The sequence below is a fragment of the Silurus aristotelis genome, assembly GCF_946808225.1.
Source record: "Silurus aristotelis genome assembly, chromosome: 28".
NCBI classification, from domain to species: domain Eukaryota; kingdom Metazoa; phylum Chordata; class Actinopteri; order Siluriformes; family Siluridae; genus Silurus; species Silurus aristotelis.
The window spans coordinates 1,521,576-1,548,097 of record NC_139601.1 but is presented as its reverse complement, the minus strand read 5'-3'; the positions used below and the strand labels follow the sequence as shown (position 1 = coordinate 1,548,097).

At 42.2% G+C, this 26,522-nt stretch overlaps 1 protein-coding gene and 2 long non-coding RNA genes across 3 annotated transcripts in view; 1 reads left to right on the top strand and 2 right to left on the bottom strand.

Moving 5' to 3' along the window:
- The window catches only part of camkvb (CaM kinase-like vesicle-associated b), a 38,694-nt gene extending 14,555 nt beyond the window's left edge, over nt 1-24,139 (bottom strand). The window contains exon 1 of the mRNA XM_083533824.1: nt 23,944-24,139. The gene's annotated coding sequence lies outside the window, so the exon portion shown is untranslated. The remainder of the gene's footprint in view (nt 1-23,943) is intronic.
- LOC310721845 lies at nt 420-2,659 on the top strand. The gene is made up of 2 exons (XR_014532209.1): nt 420-472; nt 761-2,659. It is a non-coding gene; the product is annotated as an uncharacterized lncRNA (long non-coding RNA).
- Nucleotides 24,140-25,188: 1,049 nt separating the features above from the next.
- Nucleotides 25,189-25,905, bottom strand: LOC310722379. The gene is made up of 2 exons (XR_014532356.1): nt 25,770-25,905; nt 25,189-25,633 (listed from the first exon to the last, which is right to left on the bottom strand). It is a non-coding gene; the product is annotated as an uncharacterized lncRNA (long non-coding RNA).
- Nucleotides 25,906-26,522: the final 617 nt, after the last annotated feature.

The following is a 26,522-nucleotide window of genomic DNA, read 5'->3' as shown; positions in this document are numbered from 1 at the left end:
TATATAAGTGACCGTGCATTTCGCCTTCAGTGGTGTCCTACTTAAATCAATCCACCCCTTAATACCATTATTATGATGCCACAGGTATAGAAACTGTCAGTATTATAGAAAAGTGCAGTAGAACAGAGCGCTGCATCACACACAGGATCTCATACAGAGAGAATGAATTTTATCACTAAAGCAAGAAACACAATGAACACAATTCAACACGTCTCCTTTCACTGGAGCCACAACTGCACCTCCGCATACCTCATATGTGTAAATAGTAGTGTAATGTCCTCCTGCAATGCGAACCAGAAGTAATCAGACACTTAGGGAACATCTCTCCATAGGCATAAATGTTCGATTCTGTGAACGGAGGTGACTCATGCAGAATCAAAAATAGCCGCCAGGTGGCGGTGTAACGAGCAGTACAGATTACTAACTCAGCAGCGAATAAGAAGTAGTGGAGCTCTAACAGGGAAATGAACAGGTAGTAGAACAAACACTCAAATCAGTTCTTTTGTGTTTTGGTTTTATTTTTGTGTTTACTTCTGATTAAGACTTGTAATGTAGAATTAGAGAAGTGATATTTAGTTTAATCTTGATGGTGGTCATGATGAGAGTTCAGAGGTCCAGGAAGCTTCCTCTGGATTTTTCCATGTGGGAAGTGTAAAATTCTGCTGTAGTTGAAGGTGTTTATTTGGACACTGTTGCTGTAATAATGCTGAATGTCCACCAAACTGTCTTCTAACTTGTCTACCCCGTGTGCACACCACAGGCAAGAAGTCTGTGCAGGAGGATCTGATCTGCTGCCTCAGCACTTGTGACCCAATAACCTGGGCATGGAGGGAACAAAGCGGAGGCGTGGAGGAGGATAAATCACGGCGGAGCCGGGCGTAAGCGTGGCACGAGCTCTAATTGAAGGCCCCGTTAGACTGCTGAGTCGAAGCCGAAGCCCTGAGGAGCGATCACCAGCTGTAAATTGCAGCAGGTGTCACAGGGAAAGTGCTGTAGATGTAGGCATGGAGAGTGACTTCAGATCTGCAGTGATGTTTGTCAACCCTTTTTCTCAAACACACACACACACACACACACACACACACACACACACACACACACACACACACACACACACACACACAGGCTCTAAGAAGAACTTCAATATCACACACATCACATCACTCCAGCGCATCCTGTCATGAAGGAGTGGAATGTTTTACAGTTTTTCCCCTCCGTACGCTTGGGATTTTTTATGGCCCCTTATATAAGCGCTTTATATAAGTTTAAAAATAGCTGGCTGCTCGGTCAGCATGGACTCCAGCCGCGTCCCAGCATGAAAAAATGGATCTGCTATCAGCCGAGGTGTTAAAATGACCTCGTCTCCTCCAGCGACGTCGTTCTGCGCGTATGTGAATCCATGAATATTGAAGGTCGGATCTATAGATGCTCTTAGGGTCTAAGAATGTTACGGGAATTCGGTTGACATGGTGTTCAGAAGACCTTAAAGAGGTGGGCGGGGCTTCTCACTCGAGTTTACAATATAGAGTTGAGTGAATATATCGATTTTTGCGCTGGTTCACTGGGACTGTTTTGATGTCGCAGAGGTTGATGATTTCCCTGTTTTTGGTTTTTAAGGTTGTGTGTGTGTGTGTGTGTGTTGTGTGTGTTGTGTATTTGGGAGTGTTAAAGCAGTAGCTAGCGATCGCTCTCTGTTGGTGATGAGTGGAGGTTGGGTGGAAGTGACTGTACCTTTGTGTGATATTTACAGTCAGTAAGTGAGTGAGCATGTGTGTTTGTGTGTATCTGTGTGTATGAGTATGTTTGTGACTTGTACATGTATGTATGGATCTGTAAGTGTGTGTTAGTGTGAGTGAGTGAGTGCGTGTGTAAGTGTGTGTGTTCTGCCAGTATGTATTAGCGTAGGTGTAATTGAGTGTGTGTGTGTGTGTGTGTGTGTGTGTGTGTGTGTGTGTGTGTGTGTGTGTGTGTGTGTGTGTGTGTGTGTGTGTAAGGATGTCTGTCATTATGTAAAAGTGTGGGTGTTAGTTTGAGTGTGTGTCAGTATGTTTAACTGTGTGTGTGTGTGTGTGTGTGTGTGTATATACATGCACATTTATTGCATGTGAACTGGATGTAGATCAGTAAGTTGTAAAGTGAGTGGAGTCGAACATGTTTTGTGCTTCATGTGCAGTGTGTTACAGAGTGTTAGAGTGTAAATTGTTAGTGTGTTACAGTGTGTTACAGTGTGTTGCATGTAGTCCCTCATCCCTGTGTAAAAATGTCACTCTTCCATTCAGTCCAGTTAAAATCAGCTCTTATTGTTGTGTTTTCTCAGTGTGACAGAAGTTTATTAAGGTGTTAGAGATTCATACTCAGAGGCACCACCCATCATTAACATTATCTAAAGCAGGTTGTATTACAGGTAGGATTTATTCCCCCCCTTCATCGTGCAGGTTGATGGAAAAACTCAGACTCTGTGTTTGTTCTGCTGCTCAATGTAACGCCTTCTGAAGACCAACCTTCTGGGATTCCTCTTCCCTGGATGTGATCAAAGTCTGCCTATTGCTTGGCATCTGGAGCTCCTCCCACTTCTCCAGCTCCTCCCACTCCTCCAGCTCCTCCCAGTTTCATTCAGCTTTTTTTTTTTTTTTTTTTTTTTTTTTTTTTTTTTTTTTTTTACATTAGATATCCTTTTAAAAGATAAACCCCCCAAAAAAAGGAGTTGAGTGTACAGGTCTTGGTGGTGATGTGGTAAAGGCCTTGCTTCTCACCTGTGAGGTTGCGGGTTCGAATCCCACAAGGGTTCATGTGTGGATAATAGTGAGAGGCAAAAGAGGCTGGATGGCAAAGTGGAGAAGGTTGGCAAGGGTGAAAGGAGAGGAGTGAAGTGGGAGGTTAAAGAAAAGTGGGAAGAGTGAGCAGATGAAAAAGGTACTAGTTTCTTTCAAGAGTCTATTCTTTTGGGTTTGCCATTGAAGTTTATGGCTTTTTTAAATCATTTTTTTCCTCGTGTAATTCACCCCACTCTGCTGGGCCCAGGGAGCCCCAGCTCTCCCTTGTCATCAACCCCCAGCTCTCCCTTGTCATCAACCCCACCTTTCTCTCTCTGTTACCCTGGTTGGGGGTGACTGCCCCATTCACTCTGGTTCATCACACTGTCTTGTCTGCTCTCTTTCTGCCACACTGACCGCCCCACTCAGCGTGCGCCCGTTCCGCCGCGCTCAGCGTGCGCCCGTTCCGCCGCGCTCAGCGTGCGCCCGTTCCGCTGACCGCCCCACTCAGCGTGCGCCGTTTTGCCACACAGTCTGCACCATTTCCGCCACACTGTCCACCATACTTGGTTTCCGCCACACTCATCTTTGGTTCTTTAAACGCCCCATTTGCTGCCATTGACCACGTATTGACTCATTGTAGCTTTGACCTGGAGTTTGATACCACGACCTCTAGATCCAGAGGCAACTGTCAATCCACTGAGCCACAGATCTCATAACGAAACCTGCTCTTTAAAGACAATTCTCTTCTACATTCAGGTTATAAGCCAGAAAGTCACTAAAAGTGGATTTGAACCACAGACCTACAACATCAAGAAGCATTACTCGACCCACTACTCTACGTTCCTGGAGCTTTTCATCAGTCTCACTTACACAACTACCATGGACATAAACCAACGTGTCATTATTGTTGGTTAAAAAGAAAAATAGTGTGTTTGGTTTTGAACCTGCAACCTTTTGCATTGAAGAGCATTACTCTAACCACTGTGCTATGGAGAGGTTGTGATGGTGTGGGGATAAATTTGCTACATTAGCAGAACGCCTTTCTTTAACATTTTAATAAAATTTAAACAACCGTTAAAAAGAAGTTGACTTAACGTGGATTCAAGCCTACGCCTTACTGCACCGGAGAGCATCGCTCTAGCCACTGTGCTACTGAAGAACGGTGCTGTAGCTCCTCATTACAATTTTTAAAATACAACAAACATTTGACGAGGTCAAAGCAATGTTAGGAATGTTACTAAATTCTCTTTCACAGTTATTAACAGAAAAGAAACAGCAGACTCAAACCTCCAATTTCATTCCGTCTTACATTTACAACTACTAAGAACATGAAAAAAATTTAAAGTTTAACCTAAACAAGCTAAGAAGTAATGAGGTGAGTTGAGGTTTGAACCTGAAACCTCTTACATGGAGAAAACTCAAATCTAACCACTGTTCTACAGAAAGCATGTGAATTAATGGGTACATTTGGTACATCAGCAGAACGCCTTTTCTAAAGTTCAATAATAAAAGAAACAAATAAAAAAACGAGCAAAATGAACACTTGTGTGTTTCATAAACAAAAGATCAGTTTCACATCGAGGTGATCAGAAGAAAAGCGACTAAAGCAGATTTGAACCTTCAACGTGCAGCACCAGAAAGAGTTCATTTACCCACTGGACTGTAGGAGAGCAGCGGCGGTGGCACTGAAACTTTGGCCTTTTGTTGTCCGTCAATCAAAACCACAACCAGAGTTTTTTATTAGAACATTTTGGTGCTTTCCCGTGGGCTCACCACCTGCAGGAGGGACCGTAAGGGACGGTGCTGTGAGGATTGGGCAGCACTCGAAGGCGGGGGCCTGCTTAGACTGCTGCCCCCGCAGCCCGAATTACGGATAAGCGGGAGAAAATGAATGAATGAATGAATTTGGTGCTTAAGTTGTTTTGTATCTTCAGCTTCAGCTTCTTCCCTGTAGGTTCAGGACTGTTCAGTGATGTAAAGCTGCAGGAACTGTAACGCTCCACACCAACACCAGTCCAAACCAACCTGCTAGATTCAGTCTGTTCTACTGATGTGATCATGTGGAGAAGATTCTGGAATCATTTCTACCTGCTTTTATTTCTAATGATGCTTCTTACTTTCTTCTAATTGAAGGTCATAAAGGATTGATAATTACTAACACACCTTTGTGAACATCCTACTGACTGTGGGTGTGGGTGTGGGTGTGGGTGTGGGTGTAGATAGATAGATAGATAGATAGATAGATAGATAGATAGATAGATAGATAGATAGATAGATAGATAGATAGATAGATAGATAGATAGATAGATAGATAGATAGATAGATAGATAGATAGATAGATAGATAGATAGATAGATAGATAGATAGATAGATAGATAGATACTCTTCCAGTGAGTATGTGAATGGAGCACAGAGTAACCACCTAAAGCAGAAGTTACCCACAATGCATTGCAGTTTGAGCCAGTTGTTTTTTTGCAGCATTGTTATCGATTATGGTAGGGAGATTTTTCAGGCCTTTGTTACAACTGATGTGTGAAACTTCACGAAACAGCTTATGAATTGATCCTATAATGAGTGAATTATCTGACTCTGGATAGTGTGTGTAGCTCAACACAATACTGTTGTTGTCATTGTTGTTGCTGTAATGCTTCAGCTCACCAAACTGCTTTACAGGACTAAACTAAATTCTTGTCCCACATTTCAACCCTCATGAGAAGGAACTGAAAATGAATAGGAAGGCCAGGAGGAGAGGGAAACGAAAGAGGGGAAAGTCACATTCAACCTACTCAACACCCAACTCTTATTATGAGTTATTGTTCTAAAGACCTGGATGGGGTTTGGTCCAACAATCTCTATAACCTGAGACAATAAAAGCTAAGCATCCGAGCCACAGAACGACTACCCGAGCCTCACCTTTTTAGATTTATATATGCAGGATATTGAGTAGAATTGACTTCTACTCAAGACTTGAACCAGCAACACACAGCATCAGAAATCTGCATTTTATCCCCCACACTTCAGCAGACCAATGTGTGATTATGGGCTAATTAAAGTTTTGTATATTTATAATTTACTAGCTGCTGGATTTTGGCAATTATCATCCATACAAGCGTGTACTCAGATCACTCCAACTGCATTAGATGAGGTTGACAGGTAGCAATGAGGTTGACAGAGACAGGTAGCTGATAAAAGTAGAGTTTATTAAAAAAAGAAATCAGGGGATTTATTTACTCAACCAGGAATAACAGCTAAAAAATGAGCTCACAGACATTAAAACAAAACAAAAAAAAAGAAAAACTGTTCTACAGCTTCATAACTGACTGCAGTGAGAGTCTCACAAATGGTACGGCCTTCTGTTAATTACCCATAAAGCCTTAGGACTATGTAAATATCGCCACCTCTGTTTGGACACCACACACAGGTTTATCCAACCCAAATTTACAACACAATCTTTTACTGCATTCGATCCAGAGAGACTTAGAACTATCCTGAGCAGCTATGGGGCTAAGGGCCTTGCTCAAGGGCCCAAAAATGGCAACTTGGTGTTAACCAGTAATTTACCACCTTTCCAAACATTTACCTGTTCTCAGCTACACCACAGCAACACCCTGAAACTGTCCCTATTTTGTCAGAAAATCCAAATTATACCATGTGATGTAAATCTGGGTGAGGTTTTATTAATCCTTCACAAAGATCTCATGTTGACCGATGGCTCCATTTACATCTTTCCGGACATTTCCGCAGAACAGAGTTCATATCTGGCTCTCAAATTGAACCCATTGTTCATGATTCAGGAAATGAAACACGGATTCGCTGATTTCTTAAGCCATTTTCCAAGGCACTGGAAGTCATTTGAGAAGAAAATCGATAGCGTAACCAATTAATGATTGTGTTCCCAGCAAACCGCTCCCTAATAAGCTCCCGTCGTTTCTCAAAGCTCCCGAAGCCTGGAGGGCCGATTAGCCCGACTAGCGGTCATTAGAGTGACGTGACGTTCATTAAGATACGTTGACAGAAGAACCCTATTAAGTAACAGGATGTGTGGTGATGGATATACAGAGGCTCTGAAATCTAGAAGTTGGAGGAGTGTGAGTCAGAGGTCAGCAGGCCTGCTGTGGAGGCGTCTACCTGCTCTGCTGCATGTTCCACAGGGCTTCGAGCTGCTTTATTTACTGTGAGAACGAAGGTGTGTGATGGCCTGCAGCTCAGAACACCAGCGCTGACATCACACTCACTGGGCTTACACAAGTCCACAACTAACTTTGTGTACAGTACAGGGATTTTATTAGGTCAAGGAACTTTCGCAAAGAAAACACAACAAGCAAGAAAGAAAAACTTCTGTAGCTGGTTTGACAGAACATTACAAACTAAATGAATATAAGCGATGTCACGTTCATAAATTATTTGTTCTTTTTAACCGATTCATAAATGATTTGTTCTTTTTATACGATTCTTTAATCATCATCAAGCACCCTAATCACCCCAGTAACTGTCTGTTCAGTCTGCTGCCATCAGACAAGTGCTTTCGCTGTCTACTAGCCAAATCTGAGAGGCTTAGGAGGAGCTTCTTCCCATAAGCCATCAGACTTCTCAATGCCAGCATGCCCATATTAACTATCCCATAAGTCTTCATTCTGCATCTGCACACTGCACCTTACAGTGTCTAAATCAATGCCGTAGCACATCGAAATATATTTGCACATTTTTTCACACTATCGTTATATAATATATATAATATTATATATATATATAATTATATAATTATTTCATATCTTCTCGTACTTCTTTCTTTTTCTCTCCTTATTCTTATATAATTAATATTTATAGACTTTACTTAATGCGTGATTTCTGAGGGTCCAATCGGGTTTTCGCGTCACTGAAAGTTGTATCTTGTATATGACCATGTTAGTAACAAATAAACACAACATCTCGAATCTTGAATCTAATGCGACTCAGAAGAACGAGGCGTCTTAAAGAGTGATCGATTTATTTTCTAGCCCTTCATGTCATTTCCCATAAACCACTGCGACTATGCAAATGATGCCACTTCTGATTGTCTCTCACAAATTCAGCCCAAGCAAAAGAACAACACAAACATCTCTCACTTTCAACCACAACACAATAAAACACTGACATTTTACATATTATTTAAAAAAATCCCACCAAAATATCAGTAGAAGAATTGTAATAAATGAAACAAGAACATTTGGGTAATAATGATTACATTTATTCAGAATATGAATAACTTCATAGTGTATATTTATTCAGTAATTATTCATTAATTTATTATTATTAAATTTATTATTATACATATTACTGTCTAATATGTAATCATAAACCATTCTTTCGACACACAATAATTTATGCATATTTTTTATTTTAAGCAGGTCGCACAAGTGCACTGTAACCATAACAACATACCATGCCGACTGTAACCCAAAAAAAGAAATAAAACAACTGGCTGCATCTGCTGTTTGTGTCTCTTTTCTCTTTATTCATAAAACGTTGATGAGAATTATTTATAACAACAGACAAAGTCTGGACTGTTCCGTGTGCAGCAGGACAAAACAGAAGTGCCTCAAACACAAGGCTTTAAAATCATTTTATACAGAATTCAACACTCGGCCAATCAGATTTCAGATTTGAAGCTGTCGCTTTATAATAACATTTTACCCACAGCCATAAAGTTGTTTTTTTTCATCCTGGAACGGCTTTTACTGGGAAGGAAATGGATTGCAGACGGTGTAATTTAATCCGGGATCTTCAAGGGTCAAACTCTCAGAGCTGAAAATACTTCGCATTTCAAGTCAATATCACACTGTAGAGTTGCAGCTCGGCTGCAGGTCCAGGATTCGACTAAAAGCACAGCAGCAGTTACTTAATTTGGAGTCAGTGGCTTCAACTTTGTGATAAACACCGACTTCATTTGGTGCTAAAGAGTGATCAGTCTTCCCATTGGTAATTATTGGGCTGCATTAACATGCCCTATGGGCGGCGATACGTTATCTTTATTGGACCTGCTGGTGGAGGTGAGCGTTCCTCAGATCTAAACCTGGAGGCCTGCATAACTAATGAAGGGCTCGACTGAAATGGAATTTCAAGAAAAGTGGCAATCTTGTCTTGCGTTCTGGTATAGAAGCTTGTTTATATAACATCACCTTCGACTGTTAACTGGAGACTCCTTCCCATAACTGTTTCAAAAACATCTCACAGTGAACATCTCCATATCAACGACTGTACAGTTTTCTTGGATGAATAACAGGGAAAAAAAACAACTTGTTACATTTATTACAGCCATTATGTAACAAATGATCCTTTGATACAGCATGTGTTTTTACAAGTTACATTTTCATTCCTCATTAAAAAAAAATCTTCGGATGTTTCTGATGCTCTCATTACCTTCCTGAAGTAAACGGGGGCCGGATCTGTAAGTGCTCGGTTTATGGACAGAGCACAAGAGCCGAGAGCTGCTGTAATTAGATTGGCCGTTGCTTCCATACACATTATCCCACACCGAGGCGGCCAAAGTCATACATTTCACAAGACTTGAAATATATCCTTGGCCCGTGGTGCCACTGTGGCGGTGCCAACAGGAAATAGGCAAGCCAAGCAGTCCCCTTCAACAGCCCCCTTCATTTTAACCTTCAGATATCAAAGCTTAAGTAGCGCCAATGAATTAGACTTTCCACAAGCTTTTCTGAAATTTCCAGATAAAGCTTGTTTTTTTGTTTTTGTTGTTTTATATAACTATCCAGACTTTAATCAGGATTGAGGATGAATTGAGATCAACAAAATCGAAATGTCTGAACATTTCCATGAAACCACATCTGATTTTTTGTGGCTTTTAACATGTGAACCTCAGGGTTATCCAACAGCAACAAAACATTTAGAAGATAAACATGTTTAAAATCCCCTTAGCAATATGGATCGCCAATTTTACTACCATCACACAGCAGTTCAGAGTCTCTAGCCAATCAAATGCTCTCTAGGTTCTGAAGCGTTTCCTCCCTCAACATCCTTTTAGGTAACCCTGTTGTGAGGCTTATCCCTGGCTGTGAGTTGAGCTAAATGCTACCCGTTATTTGAAAAGAGGGGAGGAGGCACTTGGTATGTACGAAACTGACTTCCTGTTTCAATGGAAAACTATATTTATGTTTACATTATGGCATTCACTCTTATCCAGAGTCAATTACAATAAGCAATTGAGGCTCAAGGGCCTTGCTCAAGGGCCCAGCAGTGGCAAATTGGTGTGGCTGGGATTTGAACTTGCAAATCAGCAACCAATGACTAAACCACTAAGCGACCACTTCCCCTGTGCTAAATCATGCAGTGGTTTCCGGGTACTTCAAGGTTAATTCAAATATATTTTCATGACTTGAAGTTAAATTGGAAAAGATATAAAGCAGAAAATAGTTCAGACAAAAAGCAGCTACAGAGATCATCTCAGCTCGCAGCCCCGTGTGACACGTTCATATCGATTTCCAGTGCTGCATTTAGGAGAAAATTAGCGAATTGCGTAGGCCTTTGCCTTTCAGACCTGAGCAGAAACCCGTTATAAAGTTTTCCATAAATAACTTTAGCTAAAATGTTGTAAATGATATTTGATTAATTGATCACCATTTCATTGTGTTGTTATTGTTAGCATTCTCTGGTGTACACTTCATACCTGCTTCCACACTTTCATTCTCTCTGGGTTACAGAGGCAGTGTTACTCTGAGATGAAAAGATTATTAAAAAGAAAAGAAAAGAAAAAACTATTAGACTACAAAGCAATGAGTCATTGTACAGTAATACTCTTGAATTCTGTGTAAAAGAAACGGTATATAATATTCTCTATGGTGCAGAGATGACAGATGTTTTGTCTGATGAAATCTTTTTGAATGTGATTGTGATCGCAAAAAGCGTTCATTACTCATCTTTTCTTCCATTCCTTAATGATTATGGAGCTTACAGTAGCTCTGTGTTCTGTGATGTATCTTTGTGTTGTGTTATGTAGCTCTGTGTTGTGTTATGTAGCTCTGTGTTGTGTTATGTAGCTCTGTGTTCTGTGATGTAGCTCTGTGTTGTGTTATGTAGCTCTGTGTTGTGTTATGTAGCTCTGTGTTCTGTGATGTAGCTCTGTGTTCTGTAATGTAGCTCTGTGTTGTGTTATGTAGCTCTGTGTTGTGTTATGTAGCTCTGTGTTGTGTTTTTGTAGCTCTGTGTTCTGTGATGTAGCTCTGTGTTCTGTGATGTAGCTCTGTGTTGTGTTATGTAGCTCTGTGTTGTGTTATGTAGCTCTGTGTTCTGTGATGTAGTTCTGTGATGTAGCTCTGTGTTCTGTGATGTAGCTCTGTGTTGTGTTATGTAGCTCTGTGTTGTGTTATGTAGCTCTGTGTTCTGTGATGTAGCTCTGTGTTGTGTTATGTAGCTCTGTGTTGTGTTATGTAGCTCTGTGTTCTGTGATGTAGCTCTGTGTTCTGTGATGTAGCTCTGTGTTGTGTTATGTAGCTCTGTGTCCTGTGAAGTCTTTGTGGCAGATTTGCCAAGTTTTACCTCGTGAGTATAAAATACTGAAATAGTAACAGTGAAGGTAAATCAGATAAAACATATCTGATGGTGAGATTACGAAGCTTATCACCATATTTACCAAAAATCGACCTTGCTGGAGAAGGAAACGCTCTCCAGGCAAATAAGCATGAATCCCGGCTTGCGTAGGCCTGACAGGAGAAGCTCTGTTCGTTAGCGTTTGAGCACGCTGGTGCACAAGGTTAATAAGAGCTACAGAGGTTCATCTGCTCTATGAAACCCGCAACACAAACATCTGCACTCTGGCTAGAGTGAAACACTGTGTGTGTGTGTGTGTGTGTGTGTGTGTGTGTGTGTGTGTGTGTGTGTGTGTGTAAAAGAGATTCAAGGACTCACACATGACACACTCTGGGCTTTCTGTTCTCGTGTTAATCAGTGTTGTCGTGTCATTTCCTTGGACGGAAATGAGACAGAGGGAAACATAAGGGTAAATAAGACGAGCGACATGAAGAGGATCTGCATCAGAGTGGGTGAATGTGAGGAAAAAGAGAGAGGAAAAAGAGAGAGAGAGAGAGAGAGAGAGAGAGAGAGAGAGAGAGAGAGAGAGAGAGAGAGACAGAAATAGATAGAGAGGTATGAGTCACCAAGTGGATGGGGGTCGAAGTTCAGTGAGGTGGGATGTGAAGAGCACTAAGTGAGAAAGGTGTGAAGCTGCTCCAGTAATAAAGGGGAACGCCCACACGCCATCCTCTACGCTAAATCACTGTACCAAGCACCTCTTACAGTGTGTGTGTGTGTGTGTGTGTGTGTGTGTGTGTGTGTGTGTGTGTGTGTGTGTGTGTGTGTGTGTGTGTGAGAGAAGGCAGGCAGGACAGAATGCGAACAGCCACTTACAGCTCTGAAACAGATCCTGCTGAACATACAGCTTCACCAAACCTCGGAATGACTGGGTCAGGAAAGTGGAGCTCGTTTTCTCCTGGTTCCTACAAATCCAACCTCCAAATCACTGCTAACATCAACCCTGTTCTCAGGATTCATATAAAATTACACCGATACACTACATGAATAAATGTTTGTGTACACCTGAGCATAAGATTACGCTTAAAAAAAAAACATTCCATTCCACATGAATCCCCATTTGCTGAACCTCTACTCTTTTGGGAAGATGTTTCACTAGAGTTTGTGGAGATTCGAGCTCGTTGAGCCACAAGGGTGCACAGTCAGGTACTTGAGGTGAGGAGCCCTGGGGTGCATTCCAATCTATCCAAATAGTGTAGGATCGAGGTCAGAGCTCTACAGCAGGAGATCTTCCACTCCAAACCATGGAAAGCAGATCTTCATGGAGGTTTGTGTCTGCTTGTTCAGGTGAAGGAAAAGTTTCATACCACCATTTTCCACTTTGGGGCAACACATTGGAGACCCACATAGAGCTGGAAAAGTGCAATACATATATATGATGTACACAGAAGTTCATTCCAAAACACTTTCAGGATCAGTTGTGTGAGTCTGCATGGTCTGGGGTTCGAAGCCCACGCGGGGTAACACACAGGAGTGCCGGGTGAGATCTCAGGGGCAGATAAAGCGTCACGGTTCGTCTCCCACCTCACCGTTTTAGCAGCGGTGTGAATCTCCAGCTCTGCGTTTCATATTTTTTTCACATGCTAATCAGAGCGTCCTGCTTTAAGGCCTGTTGTGTGTCTGGATCTATTTTTTTTTTTTTGCGTTGCCGTGGATACGGCCCTTCGCTGGTGCATTTGCTGCACGGTTCCAGTAACGAAGAGCACGAGGATAAATCACATGCTTTCCTTTTTTTTTCCTGAGCAGGGCGGAGAGGAGGATGTATGGCGTGTTATACGTGGCTAAATTTAGGCGCCTCCTGCTCTTGTGATGGTCTCGAAGAATTCGGAAGGAGAAAAAATTATTTATTGTTGTTTTTGTTTTTAATGTGGAACACTGCAAAAGAGAAGCACATGGATCTCACACAGTGTGGGCAGAATGAGGGAATTAGAGCAGGCACTGTTGCATGAGCTTCTACACACACACACACACACACACACACACACACACGATTGACGGTACACTCCAGCCATCTGCGTGATGTCGTAATAGATTTGCAGTGTTTTATAAACTCAGCAACTTCATAGGCTGCTGAAAGCTTCATCACATCAGCTGCTGATGAACTCGGACGCATCGAATATCATTATCATATTACAGCTTCGGGTACAGAGAAGAAGCAGGAGCACAGGTTCTTCATCGTCCTGCTTATCTCGAAATATGCTGTGTTCTGGAGCATATTATGGAAATAAAAAAAAAGCCCTGGTCAGATTTTTCCCTTTTGCTCTAAATGTATGTATGAAGCAAACTTCTACAAACCAACACGTTTCAGCAAATCTCCGTTTCTAGGATTTGTAGAATCCGATATTCATCTGTAGTAAAAGAAACGGAGACAAGAAGCTTAACAGAGATAAAGAGGGCTATAAGGCCAGAATGTAAAACATATAAGTTTGTTCCTTATAATTATACATTTATTCCAAATGAGTGAACCAGTGGTGACTGTGGTGAAGGAAAAAGTTCCTGAGATGGCACGAGGAAGAAACCTTGAGAGGAACCAGACTCAAAAGGGAACCTCATCCTCATCCCCGAATCTCCATTCATTACTGTTCCATTATTGTTGAGGTGTTCTGGTCAGTTAGCGGTGCTTAAATGCAGAACTGTTCATGCAAACTGTGGTCCTGAGGCCATTCTCGCAGACTGCTGCTCTTAATTACAGTCCAAATCCATTCTCAAAGATATCGAGTTGAACTTCATGGATCTTTAGTGTGTTGAGGTGGAACCATCCTCAGCTGCACAGTGATCTCTACGTTCTCTAAAGGAGATCTGTGTGAGAAAGCTGAAGTAGGATTGTTTTCGTGGAATATGTTCACGTGAAAGTAGTAAAGTATATATGGTCAAAAGTTTGTGGACATCCGAACATAAGGTCGGTACGCGCCTTTTTAACATTTTATTCCACATTTGCTGTTATAAAAACCTCCACTCTTCTGGGAAGATGTTTCACCAGATTTTGGAGTGTGTCTGTGAAGATGCCAGAAATTCATCCCAAAGGTGTTCAATAGGGTTGGAGCTCTTGAGCAGGAGATCTTCCACTCCAACCCCCTGGAAAGCATATCGTCATGGAGCTGGTTTTGTGCATAAAGGCTTCATCTTTGCGGTAAAACTTCGGGGAAGAACCACAAATGGCTGGAAAAGTCAGGTGTCCCAATACTTTCATCAGTACTGTATGTTATATTATATTCAACAAAATAAAGAGAAATGTATCGTTACGCACACCGACATTACAGCGAGCAACATACTGATATTAAATATAGCCATCAAAACACTCCAAACACAGAGTTTCTCCATGAGGTGTGTGAGATAATCAGCAGCAGGAACACGGCCTGGAGAAGGACTCGAGTCTCTTAAGGAGGCACCTGTGCCTTGTGATATCGTTAGAAATAACATTGATTTCACAGTTTCACCTGTAGAGAAGAAAAGCACGGTGAAAATATGGGATTTATATCAAAATATATTACTTTTCTTTTTACTTTTCTATATAGACGACCAGATTTTTTCAAAATCTCGCACTGAAGCACGCGTTTGGACGAGACACCTGATAGAGGGGAACATAATCAGACATAATCAACACTGATTTTATTTATAGCGTTAGAGAACTTCTAAAGCATGAGTTCTGGGATACTGTTTCTCTCTTGAGTGATTGATGTACCTCAGTGTGACTACAGTCACATCGATAAAACAAGATCATTGTTTACTACGACTGGGGAAAAAAATTTCATTCGTCTTTTGCTTTACTGACTTTTTATTTCTTTTTTTTTTTTACTTCTTCGGAATCTGATGAAAAGTTTGCGTCTGTATGCGAATATGGGGAATTTTGGTATTTTCAATTCTTTTATAAAAAAAATGTAATTATGCTCAAATGAACTAAAATAATAAAATGACTTGAATAAAGATTTCTTTGTTCTGCTGAACGAGACTCGAAAGTCAGTAAAATGATCCCTTCTTTCCATTACAAGTGTGTGTGTGTGTGTGTGTGTGTGTGTGTGTGTGTGTGTGACAGACACCTAGTGAAAATGAGCAATAATACGCTGCTCAGCACTAACAGTTTGCTCGTGTACCTATCGACACTCGTCCGACTCGTCTGTCCTTGTGTGTGTTTCTGTGAGGCTTTTGGAGCAGGAACAGGAAAACACACACACACACACACACACACACACACACACACACACACACACACGAGGAGGTAACTTGTGCGAAACAAATGCGCTCTCCTAACAGACCGTGAAATGGAGAAACATCATATGGTCGAGAAGTAACGAGGGAAATAACAGAAAGAAACTGCAACAGATTGCATTCGGAGGCTTTGAGTCTTGAGTCTGTGTGACTTGTTAAAAAAAAAAAAATACAATGTTTTTGTACCACAGCCACAGAGGGCTATGAAGAATAAGCATGCATCAGGTTGCTGTGTATTTACTAGACATCTCCCTCCCTCTCCATCGCTCCATCTCTCCATTTCTCTCTCTCTTCCTGCCAGCCAGCCCACACAAATCTTACATATAAGTGGTGTACCACAGAGTCCATGCGCCTTTTTTTGCCTGATTCGGGACTTTTTTTTTTCTCTTACAGAAATCCACTACTGCCTCCTACAAGCTGTAGAAAAGGCAGTGCTGCTGAGGCGTGATTAATTACAATGCTGCATGCTCCTGGTCAATAAGTCATTCTGGGTTAATAATGATCTTTTCTGTTTATTAGCACCAACTGCTCCATTTCTTTTCACCAGAGAGGAAAAAACTGGCAAAGTTTCACCACCAGGAGCTTTTGGTGGAAGGACAGTTTGAGAATCCGCCTCTTACAGTCTCTCGGCGAGGGGATTAGTGACCGGACACGTCAACTGGTGTCACAAATTAAGCACAAAAATGAAGTGCTGGAACATGTTCAGGAGGAATGAGAACGCTGAGTGCACCACAGGCCTCCTCAGCTCACCTACATCAGTACCTGAGTTCACTAACACCCCTGTGGCCGAATGAGCACAGATCTCCACGAGCACACTCCATCCAGTGGAACATCTTCCCAGAAGAATGGAAGTTTTTAGAAAAGCAAATGGGAACTAAATGTGGAATGGTAAATAACTTTCTTTCGGCTTCTCCCATTAGGGGTCGCCACAGCGGATCATCCTTATTTATGATCTGCATGTTTGATTTGGCACATGTTTTTATGCTGGATGCCCTTCCTAACGCAACCCTCCCCATTTATCCGGGCTTGGGACCGGCACTAAGAGTGCACTAAATGTGGAATGGGATGTTTAAAAAAGCACAGTGGAACATCTAGTGGAATATCTTTTCTAGTGGAGTCTAGTGGAACATTTTCCTGGAAGAATGAAGGTTAATAAAACAGTAAATAACAGGGACTAATTGTGGGATGGGATGTTCAAAAAGCACATACCAATCTTATGCATAAGTGTCCGCAAACTTTTGGCCCTGCATGCCCTGTTAGAACCTCGATCTCAGGTCCATGTATTGCTCAGTAACTCCAGAATGGGTGTGAAAGCCACACAGCTGAGATCAGAGCTTTTCAAAAAGCCTTTACCTCTGACATGTTCATTTTCCTTTTCTTTTTTCCGCACTTCAGGACGCAACAGAACGATTAAAAGAGAAGAGAAAATTAAGTAATTATGAAAGACAGACAAAGAAAGGATTCATCGGCATGAGCCTGGAGAATGATGGGGAAAAAAATGCAGATTCACACAATCACGGATTCTGAGAAAGACATGAAAACGCCTGCAGTGGTGGGATGAGACGATGTGGAAGGGAAATATTCATCCATTTTTGATTTAAAATTCCCCTTTAAACCCGCTATGAAGAGAGGCTTTGAAGTCCCCTACGCAAGCAGTGACCCTCTGAGAGGATACACACACACACACACACACACACACACACACACACACACACACGCACACACACGCACTCTCTCTCTCTCTCTCTCTCTCTCTCTCTCTCTCTCTCTCTCTCTCTCTTTTACATAGTTTCTGTCAGTTGAATACAGGAATCAATATCACTGTAAGTAACAGATTGAACTTCACTCACTGACGACAGTCTTGTGAAGAGTCAGAAACGATAAGAGGTGTAAATTGAGGCTCATCACCACATCTCTCTCTCTCTCTCTCTCTCTCTCTCTCTCTTGATCTATCTATCTCACAACATTCTTTAATCCATGTCTAGTTTTCTGACAAGCTCCTCTTTTCTTTCACTCGAACCCGAGAATCAATGCCACTGTATATAACAGGTTGAAGTCAGTCACTCTGGCGGCGCCGCAGCCTTTCAGCACACAGCTTTTGTCAAGAACAGCCTTCAGCAGAACGAGTGGCAGGTAACGACGGATCCACCACGTAAAATGAGCCGTATTGTCACCTGAAGCTCTGCATCTTAGTGCAGCACTCTCTCTCTCTCTCTCTCTCTCTCTCTCTCTCTCTCTCTCTCTCTCTCACTCTCTGTCTCTGTCTCTCTCTCTCTCTCTCTCTCTCTCTCTCTGTCTTTCTGTCTCTCTTTCTTTCTGTCTCTCTATCTCTCCATCTCTCAGCAATTTTATACATCACTGTATGATTAATTTAATAAAATCTAAGAAAAAGAAATACAAATCCTCTACACAGTGTCTGTAATGAAAAAAAGCAACAACCTGTCTGTGATGTAACAATATAACATTTGGTCTGTGATGTAACAATTGTAACATTCGGTCACTGGTTTAACAACGTTACATTCTGTCTGTGATAAAACAATGTAACATTTGGTCTGTGATAAAACAATGTAACATTTGGTCTGTGATAAAACAATGTAACATTTGGTCTGTGATAAAACAATGTAACATCCGGTCTCTGGTTGAGCAACGCTACATTCTGTTTGTGATGTAAAACTGTAAGATTACGTCTATGATTCAGAAAAGAATGTTGTTGCTTCTATCGCATTTGCTGATGGTGTGACATTTCAGCTCAGCTGGTGGTTTCTCGTTTTATTTTTTTTACTCCACTTTTTTTTTTTTTTTGCAGTGCTGCCAAATCAATATGGACCCTCAGAGATGAGGTTAAAGAGTGGGAGAAAATGATTAACCTCTGTTGTTATCTCTTGAGCAACATCAAAGGGCATAAACAGAGAGAGAGGATCGTCAGTTCCTGATTGACCGAGACCTTCGGAATCAAGCGAGCTGTACAGTGGAAACGGATAAACGGGCTCTCAGTGGGCCTTCAGGATGCTGATTATTTCAAGCCAGTGGCAGACAGATCCAGAATGTCCTGTTAATATATTGAGAAATGAGAAAGTGCAGAGATTACACGTTTCTCTTTCTACATCATGTGACCTGTGGGGACGATAATAGAGCCATATTTTTTGGCTGTATGCAGTAAAAGAAAGCTTCACCGCATGGTATATTCACCAGACGCCACTTAGTCCAGCAGCAAACAGATGAGAAATCAGCAGGCAACAAATGAAAGAACAACAAACTGGCGGCCAACAACTTAATGAATGAGCAGAATTTACTCGCCGCAAACACAGCCAGCAACAGAAGAAACAAACACAAACAGAACACAAGAAGTGTTTTGTAATTTTCCAATTTTGTATTTAAATCTAAAATGTTCCTTTCAATATCATTGTAAGCACACAAAGTCTCAGCTCTCCCACTGATGATGATGATGGTGATGGTGATGATGTACAATAATATATAGATATACACAGTATAGCAAGAGTCTTTAATGTAATTGAGTGTGAATGTAATTCTAAATATAAGTAATGAGTTACACTGCATGAGGCATCATTACACTAAGATTTACAGTATAAGTGTAAGAGAGATAATGACAGTGTTATGAAGTGTCCCATCCGTCTGGGAGACTTCACTGTGGCCTCTGAGTGGTCGAGGACGCCCACATCCCCTCACACGCTCTCCCTCACACACACTCTCGCGCTCTCAAGATGATGAACTGTGTTTTTAGCTGCTCGGTTTAAACACTCGAAGGCAGGGAGCAGCGAGCTCGCGTTGGCACGCAGCTACGTTTCGAAAGACACGTTCGCAGGATCCGAGTCTGGCTGTGAGGCCTGGGATATATTTTTAGAGTGAAATATTTCTCAAGCAGGTGTTTTACACTAAACAGACAAAATTATTGGGACAAGAGCCATAAGTGTTTCTTTCCCAAACTGTTGGAGGGATTCAGTTTTATAAGATGTATTTGGATGCATGTAATTTTCCTTTTACTTAAACTATGAGACTTAAACCTGCTCCAGCATGACAAGGCCTTTGTGGAGGTTATTATAACAGCATAATCTTCTTCTTCTTCTTCTTCTTTCGGCTGCTCCCATTAGGGGTCGCCACAGCGGATCATCCGTCTCCATACCACCCTGTCCTCTATATCTGCCTCTTTTACACCAACTACCTGCATGTCTTCCCTCACCACATCCATGAACCTCCTCCTTGGCCTTCCTCTTTTCCTCCTACCTGGTGGCTCCATCTTCAGCATTTTTCTACCAATATAATTCATGTCCCTTCTCTGCACATGTCCAAACCATCTCAATCTCGCCTCCCTCACCTTGTCAACAAAACATCCTACATGTGCTGTCCCTCTAATAAACTCATTTCTAATCTTGTCCATCCTCGTCACTCCCAACGAAAACCTCAACATCTTCAGCTCTGCTACCTCCAGCTCCACCTCCTGTTTTTTACTCAATGCCACTGTCTCTAATCCATACAACATCGCAGGTCTCACCACAGTCCTATAAACTTTCCCTTTCATTCTTGCAGATACCCTACTATCACAAATCACTCCTGTCACTCTTCTCCACCCACTCCACCCTGCCTGCACTCTTTTCTTTACTTCTCGAACACACTCTCCATTACTTTGCACTGTTGACCCCAGGTACCTGAACTCCTCCACCTTCTCCACCTCTTCTCCCTGCAACCGCATCACTCCACTGCCCTCCCTCTCATTCACACACATGTACTCTGTCTTACTCCTACTGACTTTCATTCCCTTTCTCTCCAGCGCATATCTCCACCTCTCCAGGCTCTTCTCAACCTGCTCTCTACTCTCACCACAAATCACAATATCATCTGCAAACATCATAGTCCAGGGAGACTCCTGTCTGACCTCGTCCGTCAACCTGTCCATCACCACTGCAAACAGGAAAGGGCTCAGGGCCGATCCTTGATGCAGTCCAACCTTCACCCTGAACCAGTCTGTCGTACCTACTGCACACTTTACTGCCGTCACACTGTCCTCATACATGTCCTGCACCACCCTCACATACTTCTCTGACACACCTGACTTCCTCATACAATACCACACCTCCTCTCTCGGCACCCTGTCGTACGCTTTCTCTAAATCCACAAATACACAATGCAGCTCCTTCTGTCCTTCTCTATACTTCTCCATCAACATCCTCAAAGCAAATAAGGCATCTGTGGTGCTCTTCCTCGGCATGAAACCATACTGTTGCTCACAGATGGTCACCTCTTCTCTCAGCCTGGCTTCCACTACTCTTTCCCATAACTTCATGGTGTGACTGATCAACTTAATTCCCCTGTAGTTACTGCAGGTCTGCACATCTCCCTTATGCTTAAAGATCGGTACCAGCACACTCCTTCTCCATTCCTCAGGCATCCTCTCCCCTTCCAGAATCCTGTTAAACAATCTGGTTAAAAACTCCACTGCCATCTCTCCTAAACATCTCCACGCTTCTACCGGTATGTCATCTGGTCCAACCGACTTTCCATTCTTCATCCTCTTAATCGCTGCTCTCACTTCCTCCTTACTAATCCTATCTACATCCTGCTTCACCAACTCCACATCCTCCAACCTTCTCTCTCTCTGATTTTCCTCATTCATCAGCTGCTCAAAATACTCCCTCCATCTTCTCAACACACTCTCCTCACTAGTCAACACATTTCCCTCTCCATCCTTTATTGCTCTAACTTGCAGTACATCCTTCCCAGCTCGGTCCCTCTGCTTGGCCAATCGGTATAAATCCTTTTCTCCTTCCTTAGTGTTATTATAACAGCATAATATGGAGACTAAATGTGGAATGGAATGAACAGTATTCTTATGGTCAGGTGTCCACAAACTTTTGACCATGTGATATAGATTGAAATATTATCATACAAACAAACTAACCCATGACTTGGAGTAGTAGTTAATGCATGACTTTTGGACACTCCGGAGAGAAAATCAGGCTTTTTTCCTTCTAAATAATGAGCTGATTAGATGAAAACAGCCGTGTACATCATAAACACCTCATAGACACTGCAGTCTTATCAACATGTATGAAATAAAGAGTTTATCCTGCAGACCAGAGGTTCCCGAGCACCAGGCCACAGACTGTTTCTAATCATTAATAAATAAAGCACCGATTCTGCATCACAGTGAGTTGAGATACGTTTTTATTATATACGCAATAATTAGATTAATAATTAAATCATATGTTGAAACGCAATAAAATCGGCACCTTATTGCTGTAAACCACTGAAAAAATGATGTCATGAAACCGATCAACTGACCAAAACACTGACATCCTTCAAGTGACATCACAAAGTGGGTGTTAACATTTATTCTGCAAGACTGTTCCATGGAATTGGCTGGTAAAAGAAACGCTTTTGGTGCATGGAGCATGTGTGTAAAACTCTCATGAACACAGTAAATCTGACACATCCAGTGCCGTCCACTGGCACATTGAAGAAATATTGAACATTGAAACTGTTCTGTGATCTTCTGCTCCAAAAATTCAGAACGATCCTTTCATGGATATCAAACATCTCCAAACACACTGCTGTCACAGAGACCAGACCATAAGATGTGTACGTGCTTTATGTACATTTCACATTTCCCCATTTGCTGTTATAAGAACCTCCACTCTTCTGGGAAGTTGTTATATGAAGATCTTTAGATGTTCCACTGCAACCTCTGTAAACCAGATGTTTATCAAGCACAGTTTTTTACCAACAAACTTTGTGGTAACACTTTAGATTAGAACCACATAAGTCTGGGCATGGTGTCCCAATACTTCTGTGTGTGTGTGTGTGTGTGTGTGTGTGTGTGTGTGTGTGTGTGTGTGTGTGTGTGTGTGTGTGTGTGTGTGTGTGTGTGTGTGTGTGTGTGTGTAAAACACGTATAATTAAATAACGATGAATAACGGAGACAAGTAGCAGATTTAATAACTGTTTTATGGTTCAGTGACAATTTGTTGGATTTTCTTCACATTAAATTGTGAAGACATGAAACACTGAACCGGATCAGTGGACTGCAGCAGTGCAGATGCAAATATTACTAATATCTTTTTTTTTTTTATCTTTTTTTTATATTTGAAGTCTTTTTACACTGAAAATGGTGCAATGATGAATCTCTTCACATCCATAATTAAAAAATTATTTAAAAATCTCCAGATTTCATAACAGCTCATCTGCAAGTTTTTTTTCCCTCTGTTCCTGAGTGTGTGCTGCTTCTCCAGATCTCCAGCTGCACCTCACTGTCACTGCTCCAGATCAGATCCTAAACAACCACCTGCATTTTAGTATTAAGCAGAACTACAAATAATATGATTTGAGTAAATGGTCTGTGTGTAAATGCACGTGTTTACGCAGAGATCACGCTTTATTATTAAGTGCACTTCATTATCCTGTGCCTTTGCGTTCCGAAGACCGTGACCACGACTTCATTCTCTCCATCAAGCACCTAAATGTTCCTGCTCATGTTCCTGCTCATGTTCCTGCGTTCCTGCGACGTAGACATGCATTCATTTAACCTCAGCTCCTATCTAAACAAACCTGTTAAATTAGTGTGTGTGTGTGTGTGTGTGTGTGTGTGTGTGTGTGTCACTGTCAGACTCGGTTCAGTTCCGTTTCAGTGACACTGAGTCTGATTCAGGGCGCAGATGGTTTTTTTTCAGCACTTTGGCTCAGGACCTGACCTCATCTCATCTCCTACAGCATCCACAGGCATCATACGAGAACAAACGCTGCGCTTTATGACGCGTTACGACGCTTCATGGTCACTTTCAAGAATCGCGCAACAAAAGAGTAAACTCTCTGGGATGAAATGATTTAATTGGGTGCGAACGAAATCATGAGCGCGCACTGCAGGCTTCTTCAGGATGATGATGATGGTGTGTGTGTGTGTGTGTGTGTGTGTGTGTGTGTGTGTGTGTGTGTGTGTAAAACAAACAAAAAAAAGAAAAACGCGCGCGCCGGCGACGCTCGTGACACAGGTGCGTCTGCTGCATCATGACTTCACCTCGGGCGCGCGCTTACCTGTTCCATCAATGCAATCTGTAGTCATGACGTCACATCGTGCGGAGTTGAACTCCTTGACTTAGCCGCACTTTATACCGCGTTTTCCACGCACGAGCTTTTTTTTTTTTACTTTCACTTCCAGACATTGGGTTTTAACTTTTCTTTTTCTCAAAACAAAGTCAAAGGAAAACATGTTTTCCCGTGAAAGCGCCTCAAAAGAGGCACAAACTGCGTCATTTACGCATCATTGTGTCACATTACTACAGAATCGATGGTATGGTAACTATGGTAACTATGGGAACGTGCACTGGTGAATCATTCTATCTAGAGAAGCGCACGCGCACCCATTCATCCGCAGCGCAAAACTTACTTTTTTTCTTGCACGCGGGATAAAAGCTTCCCGGAGACCCCCCCTGAGTTCTCGGTCCGAAAGCCTGGGATGATCTGGTGATGGGCTTCTGATGGGTTTTGATGGTTGTAATGGTTAAATCTCGGTGTAGATGCGCGCACGAGTTGCGCTCTCGGACCACTCTTTACCCATCCGCTGTGCGCCGGTCGGTGCAGGAGAAAAAGCAAGAGAGCGAGAGAGAGAGAGAGAGAGAGAGAGAGAGAGAGAGAGAGAGGAGGGACCTCAGAGAGAGAGAGAGAGAGAGAGACAGAGGGAGGGAGGGAGAGAGAGAGGGGGGGGGAAGAGAGACAGAGAGAGGGGGGGGGAGACAGAGGGGAAGAGAGAGAGAGAGAGAGAGAGAGAGAGAGAGAGGGAGAGGAAGGGGGAGAGAGAGAGACAGAGAGAGGGAGAGAGAGATAGAGAGAGAGGGAGAGGAAGGGGGAGAGAGAGAGACAGAGAGAGGGAGAGAGAGACGGAGTCTCATTCAGTTTATCTCATATAATTCGAAGTTCAGATTTATGCGCATTAAAGATCAGGATTGGATTCCCACATGACCCAACTCACAAATAAAAGGTTAGAAGAGGTGTGTAATCCAAAAGTTTAGAAGAGAAAAATCCAGAAGAAAAATCTGTCAGAAGAACATACTCTATATGCAGCACTGTTCCTCATTCCTGGGGCTGTTCCCTCACTCCATGGTCCACCGAATCCACATCTCCAGGTAAAACGAAACACATTCAAGGTTACCACATTAAAGGTTACCATCCTAAAATCTCTGCACCACACAGAAGATGCTGATGGAAACACTAGAACAGGAGGAGGAGTGTGAGCATGGGATAGTTTTCAGAATTCTTCCATCGTAAAAAAAATAAGCACTGTGGTGGTGAGGATTCACTCCTACAAACATCTGACAATTCACACAGAAGTTTAATCTCAAAAGCTATTTAACAAGAGCAGGTGTTCTGTCTGAAGGTCTCATTCGTTTAAATTCAAGTTTTCATCCTGGTGAGGGTCACGGTGTCTGAACTGTGATGAGATCTGATGAGATCCAAATGAAATCACGCACAATTATTCACATATACAAGCGATTTCAAGCAGCCAGGCCATCTGTAGACATGCTTTAACAACTTAAGGAACCCAATGAGAACCAGTTCACACAACCAGTTAAGCTCATTAGCACCATGAGCATCAAGATGTCCAGCTGTTTCTCAGCATAACAACACGAGGAAGTGATTCAAATTAGTGTTATTGTTGTTTAAAGGCAACAATTCTCTAAACTTAAGATTTTTTTACCTCTATCCATATCCATTTCATGACCTCCATTTTCTGACCTCCATCCATGATGTCCTCCATCTATCTCATGCTCTACAGCAGCTTACAATCCAACGCCTTTTCAGCCCCACAGATGTCAAAGCAGGTGATAATGGATTTTGTAATCCAGGAGGAAAACTAGTGATGAGCTGATATCCTTAGTGTGACTCGTCCTTTCTGCTCCAGGATGCTTGAATTCACTGCTTCAGCTACAGCAGATGATTATGGGGTCCAATCCAGAGGGAGAACAAGCCCCTATGACCTAAATAATACTGCAGTCCATCAGGAGGTACTTGGAGAAACCCAGGGAGCTCTCATTTTTGGCCACGTGGGCAGGAAGCTTCTTATGCAGGTGACAAAGATCCTAATTCAGAAAGCAAGCAAGCAATGAGCTGAGGGTATTGTCATGTGCCGAATCCATTTGGAGTCACCTCTTTAGCCTTGCTGAAATTTGAGAAGCTGGAAGAACCCTGGGAGGAACCACATCCCTTCACACTCACCTATATGTTGCTTCCTCTTTGCTTCAACTTCATCTTTATGGCTTGCCATTTCTGGCTCTTTTTAGCATCTATGTTAAGAGACTCTTGGCTCCTCAAACTTACGAACATGAACTGCTTACATATTTCTTCAGACACAGCAGATCCCAAATCCTGTAATCCAGAGAAAGGAGGTATGATAAGCCACAAGCGGCACTAGGAAATGTCCTGTGCTATCTGGATGTCTACCTGGGGATGCATGGAAAAACCAGGAGGAGCTTTCACACTATTTCACACCTCAAAATATTGCCCACAAATCGTTAGATGTTTTTGATGTCAATGATGTTTGGTCTCGAACATCTCCCATACTTAAGAAGGCTCCATAATCTTTTAATACATGTTTTTTTTATTTAAGAAAACTCTCATGCTAGTGATAATGACTTCTCTAATGTACATAAATAACAAATAATGACCAATAACCATAACCTTCTTGTTGGTCTTCCTCTGTTCTAGAACTGGGCCGTGTTTGAAGATGATGCTTTTGGTTACATCTGCTGTGACTGGGTGGTGCAGCCTGGTAAATCCATCATCAGACGCCTCACAAGGCTGCTGGCCGATATACATTGCTTGGGTGCCAAGGAGAACCTCAGGGAGAGCCATGAGAAGGAGGAGACAACTGTTGGGGAGATCTGGAGCTTCTCGTGAAGCATATGTTCACGCAGGACCTGCATGAAGGCACACTGTTATGACATAGTGATGATTTTACTCAGCCACAGG